General features: G+C 37.6%; 1 protein-coding gene across 2 annotated transcripts in view; it reads right to left on the bottom strand.

Annotated features, from left to right (window-relative positions):
• The window catches only part of RABGAP1L (RAB GTPase activating protein 1 like), a 226,527-nt gene extending 224,161 nt beyond the window's left edge, over positions 1–2,366 (bottom strand). For both annotated transcript variants that reach the window (XM_088060662.1, XM_088060661.1), the window contains exon 1: positions 2,299–2,366. The gene's annotated coding sequence lies outside the window, so the exon portion shown is untranslated. The remainder of the gene's footprint in view (positions 1–2,298) is intronic.
• Positions 2,367–6,000: the final 3,634 nt, after the last annotated feature.

Consider the following 6,000-nt stretch of genomic DNA (forward strand, 5'->3'; position numbering starts at 1 on the left):
TAACACAGAAACTCCAAAGTAAGATGGTCCTACTTTATTTATCATCCAAGTCAAATAGAGATTGCTAACATTAGGTTATCACCAGTTATTCTTTCTGCAAGGAAGTAAGAGCCAAGAGGCACCATATGAACTATGAAATGTTTTCTGTAGCAGGATTTCAACAATAAAACGAGGGAAAATGTACCATTTGAAAAGCCAAAGAAAATTAGGATCATGCAAATACAGCAGCATATTGACACACTAAATACATATTCTTCCCCCACATGGGTAAAGGGAGCTTAAGAGAATTTCTACTTCCTAAACATTAACCCAAAAGTAAAGAAAAAATTATAAACATGAGATGATTGTGAGGAGCTCCTTATTCAGGTCAGATTCCTTCAAATCATGCCACACACATTCTTGCAACTACTTTTGAGTTACAAGGCCTTTAATGTGTTTAAGAGTGTACTCCAAGCTTGCCTTTACAACCAGCTCAAACCACCAGTGCAGACACACACCTTTTTCTATACATAACTATATTACCTGGATAAATTAGCACTCCAGAGCCCCTAATTCCAGCCCTTCATTACAGACTAATCCAACCTACTGTCAGTCTTCCCCTTTCCCACTGCAGTACAAACAAAGCCATTTTAGCTTCAGTTTGGCAATAAAACACAAACACAAGCAGATCAGGCATTCAGGAAAATCTTTATACACCATATTTTATGATCAGTCTTTGACCAAAAATGCCAGAGACAAACTAAGCACCAAAAATCAGGAACAAGTCATTTCTTCAAACAAAACAATTTAAACTCTGATATGAACTTTACTCAAGAGTATAGCTGTGATTGTCATGAAGATTACTGAGATTTACACCACCTTAAGTAGTAAGCTACCTAAAGAGAAAAAATTTGTGTTTTCATTATAAAGACACATGACCTAATGCTTCAGTTAAGTGCTTTTGAGGAAAAGCAGTAAAAATAATAAAAACCTCTCTAAAAGAATCATGCATTAATGTTATTTGAGGAAGGGAAAAACATCTGAAGAAGTTTTTTTATTCTTTAGTGACAAAAAGAGAAACACACGTGTTCTGGACTTTCCAGTCACCTGCAGTCAGTGGATGGTCACTCTCATTTCCCTTGTGTCACTGGCTCTAGTCCTCTTTTTACTCATTACCAAATTATGCACTTCAAACCTCCCTTTTCCTACAAATGTAAAGAAAAAATTACAGTTGACCTACTACACATGAACAAAATCTAGGAACAGAATCCTACTACTAAATTCAAGCATCTCATTTTTTAAATTGTCCTTTTTTATGAAAAGTTTCAAGTTAAGAATGTAAGAATTTATTGCTGATTGCATTAGTCAGAACATACAGACAGTTGTTCAGTCCACAATCACATCAGGTTTACTCCCTGATGACCTCAACAGCTGAATGCTGGCTCAGGATCCTAAGGAATGAGGTTTAGCATTTGCTTTACCAGTTTAAATCTGGGAGGGCAGCAACCAGCAGCGAGGAGCTGGCAGTCAGGGACAGCAAAGAGAAAATCCAATGCACTTCAGCTGCCTCAGCTCCAAGTCCAGTTCCTTAGTTTAAACTGCTGGTGGAGTTCAGTTCCAAATGAAAAAATAAGCTCTCTGTTCTGCCAAAGCTGATCCAAAGATTGAAACCTTAGATCAGATGGTTCCTTCCCAAATCCTCAGTGCCAGGAGTTAGAGCAGCTTCTCCAACAATACCTTCCAAAAGATGACAACAAAATCTGATGTCAAAGTTCTCTTCACAGTAGGGAACACTGGGAAGTGTGTACTGCTACTGTGAAGAAGTCATTGCTACAGGAGCTACATTGAACAGTTGTGCTCATTCCTATAGAGAAGGTATTGTCCCCCCATACTTGGTGAGCAGTATCACACACACACACAAAGTCAGGAACAAACACACGGGAGGAAATTACTCAGAAAACCTACTTGATGAAATAATTATTTTTTTTTAAATAAGACTTTCAGAAAAGGTCTTCTGTCAGATTTTAAGACCAAAGAACTTTTGAGATAAAAAGAAATTATTCAGACATAGTTTTAAGAGAGAGTGTGTATGGAGGTGTGGTATGGTGTGTGGATCTTGCTCCAAAATATATTTTAAGCCACAGGGACAACAAAAGGACTGCAAAACAAATGTTGCTTTTCTTGTGAGCTTTATTATGTAGATTTGGTCAAGCCAGACCTCTCTGATTTACATCAGTGTTTTGCTTATACAAAGTCCTGGATAAAAGGTAACTAAGCCATACTACTTGGACAGTTTTGGGACCAGTGATCAGAACTTACCTTCACATATGTACAGTACTAAGCTGTGGAAGGCTCAAACCCAGCAGCTTCATTCCAGAGAGGCATCCCAAGTTCACTACAGCTGCCTTTGTAAAGTAGCCTAAGTGATTAAAGAGCAAGAGAAGGTGAAGAACAGGGATTCTAGAAAATCCAGGGGGATTCAGCACTGAATTAGAGCAAGTGACACAGGATAGAAACGCTCTGATTCCTTCCCTCCATAACTCTTCCATGTATTCACACTGAATCCAGACTTGCAAAAACATCACATGCAAACATAAATTAATCAGTCTTCTGAAGTAGTTACCAGACTTTTTTGTATTTACTTCCACTTTGTGTTCAGCAAATATTTCAAAGTTACTGCTCTAGTTCTACTGTTGGTGTGTGGAAAGAAAAATAAAAAAATCTTTTGCTTCAGCACTATAAGTACCAAAAAAATTAGAAAATGTAGAGCTATGAGAAGACAGCAATTAAGGAAGATAAATGTTGACCTATTTTCAGTGAGCAACAAGAAACATGTTTCAAAAGGAAGTTTCTTACCTGCTCAAAAGAAGACAATCAAGAGCAGGCTAATTCATACTTTTTAAAGCAGAGAAACAAAATCATCCTGCATTAAAAACAGGCTTGTATTAAAGGCAGGCTTCAAAGCCATACAGTTTGCCTGACAATTTCAAACTGAAAAAAAAAATACCAAAAAACTAGGGAAATAAGATACCTATTTTCAGAACTATGGTTCCCCAAGAGAATCTCTGGGACCTTTGTGAAGAGGAAGGTCCAATAGAGCTATGCAGAAATTCATCTTCTGCTAATTTAAGTCTGAAGTAGAAATACACACCAAAAGGCATAGTTAATTTCCTTTTTTGAGCTACAGGATACAATGTATGACAGAAAAATGAGCATTAAACTTACTGGCCTTGCAATCACTGCATGACTCAAATGTCCAGATTAGTGGTGTGGTGACTCTCTAACTTGCCCCTCAGGGAACAGGACATGAACAGTTCCACACATACAAACACATAACCACGGGTCTCAGCCACAACATCTTCTTTTCAGAAATGTATCAAAACTCTACATTACCCTGGCTCCTACCCCACAAGCTCCCTACCTTTAATGGGGGACACCTTCCCCAGAAAGCCAGAAGTGCTGCAACCCTGTAAAGCACAGAGCTTTACCTTTTCAATGCTTCTTCACTGAAAGACTAAACAGCCTGATAAAATTTCATATGATTCTCTATGTTGAGGCAGTACAGCTTACCAGCTGCCCCAAAACCATCTTCTCTGCTGAGTGGCATTTGCAGAAGAAAAATTTAGGTGTCATAAAATCAGTCTGTGTAAATCTCACAGACCACAACAGGACCACAATTTTAATTTCAACTTTAATCTCAACTTCTCTTTGTGTAATCTTTCTATGAGAAACTGTCTCTGTGCTCATACTAAAAACTGTTGTATTACCCATAAATTGTTTCCCAGTCTTATCTCTGGCAGTGAAACACTATGTAAAGCAATAATGGAAAAAATAACCAACCATTTATTTGGCTTACTATTTCCCAAGAATAAAATCAACTTAATAAGCAACAGAGCTGTATCACTATATTTTAAACACATACATATATGTACATAAAAAATCCTTTTTATTTCCAGGAAAGCATTGTTAAGAACAAAAATCTTTCCGAATTAAAAAGCACAACAACAAAACAAAACAAACCCAGAAAAAATAAAGAAAAAACCCCACAACTAGAAAATAACCACTGACTTATTTTGGCAACACTGTCTCCTCTGAGAAAGCAAACCTCCATTATGTAGCCAAAAGCAAATAATTAGTCTGTTCATGATGGCAAACTATCTGGAATTGTTGTACTGGGTGCCTAGATACAGAGGTTTTTCCAGATTCTTTTTACACTTCAATCTCATAGCCAAAGAACAGCAATTTAAGGAAAACAGAATCAAAAGAGAATTACACAAACAAGAAAATGTCTGTTCTCCTTCAAAAACGTACAAACATATCTCCTCAAATAAATGATAAGCAGCCTCAGTGTGAATACTGAGACATTTACTGGAAAGGAGAGAACCAGCTTTCCTGACTTGAATCTCTGTGTCACACATAACCCACTGAACCACCTAAACATTACACAGTCATAGTGTGGAGTTGCTTGAGGGAAAAAATACTGCTTTTATTTAGCTTAAAGTTAAAACCACCAAGGTGAAGAACCCTTGCAGAGGAATGGTGGGCATATGGTTAGTACTGAGCTGGAGCATGACTCAAGCGAGGCAAACTGAAAAAACAAACAAACCCCTGATCTCAACCCCTAAAATGTACATATTTGGTGGCAGAAGCATCATGAGCACTAGATGAAATTCCAGGTAAGTGAAAGCATGTCAGGAAAGCTCCTGGCTATAAAGGCAGCCTCCCAGCAAACTGGGGGCTTCTTTCTGTTTACTTGTACAGTTTGAGCAAGCAGGAGTCATGGATAACAAGCTACACATTAAACAAAACAAAGTTAAAAAAAAAGTTGATGGCATTATTTTGAACAATTATTTAAACAAATTTTCCGGCCTAAGATTTGTCTACAGGCAGAAGAGACATGAGTAGGACCACAGAGCACACAAGCACACTTGCCTCTTGCTGTCACAGACTGATTCATGATGATTAAAATGATTAAAAGTATACCTGATGTAAGCGAATCCAATTAGTTTTTAACCAACCTAAGGAAATACATTTTATTTTCAGCCACTTTAAGAGAAAAACCTTTGTCCTCTCTATTTACTCCCTTCCAAAGAGTATAAGAGATAAGTGTTCTTTAGCTACTCTACAGAGATGTTACCAGTCATTACATTTATCATATTAAAAACAAAAATAAACCAACAAACCACACTTTATACATCAAATTCTGGCAAACAGGTTTACTCATTAAAGCAGTAGCTCATCCTGCCTCGAGGATAAAGCAACTCTAGTACACTTTCACACGGCTTCCCTGACACCAACTGAAAAGTAACATTTTAATTTCTGCAGCCAATAATTAATTTTTAACTTTGGAAAATATAAAGTAGCAAATAAGAGTTTGAAATTTTTCAAAGCTGGAGTTTGGCAAACCCAAGTTGCTTTTTTTGTCATTGCTACATGATGCTTGCAGGGAGCATTCAAATTGAAACCAACCACCAGCCAAGTTACCAAACTGTATCATCACTCAAAAATATAATGACCTATATTCCAGAGGAAAGAAGCAGCATAATGCAATCCTTGTTTTAAGGAGATTATTTAATGGTTTATTCCCTAACCGTAAAAATAACAGTGTTGGTCTAATGCAGTCAATGGAACAATCTCTGTCCATTAAATAAATTGAGTATTTCAACCAGGAATTTTCTCCACATGCTACTACGTCCAGAAATAATTACATGATGTAGAGCAAAAGAGCCCAGATGGAAGAGCAGTATGAGACAAGGCAGCAGTGATCCCAGGCACCAGTCCTTCCTTGTCCGTGCCAAACAAGTGCCTTATCCTGTGTCACTACGTCACTGAAACCCACCAGAAATTCTGATTCACTGCCCTGCACCGACTGCCTTCAGGGTCAGTAAAATCCTCACTCTTCCAAGCCAGAATTGGAAGTTATGACAATTATTACCTTGAGGTTTGCAACACGCATTCTGGGAATCTCATGTTTTGCAGATTTAAGCTGAAATCACAATGTTTTGTTCTGAAGCTCCTTAG

This window comes from Pseudopodoces humilis, chromosome 10 (assembly GCF_049639895.1).
Source record: "Pseudopodoces humilis isolate 2021_Gansu_Grassland_sample_001 chromosome 10, ASM4963989v1, whole genome shotgun sequence".
NCBI lineage: Eukaryota > Metazoa > Chordata > Aves > Passeriformes > Paridae > Pseudopodoces > Pseudopodoces humilis.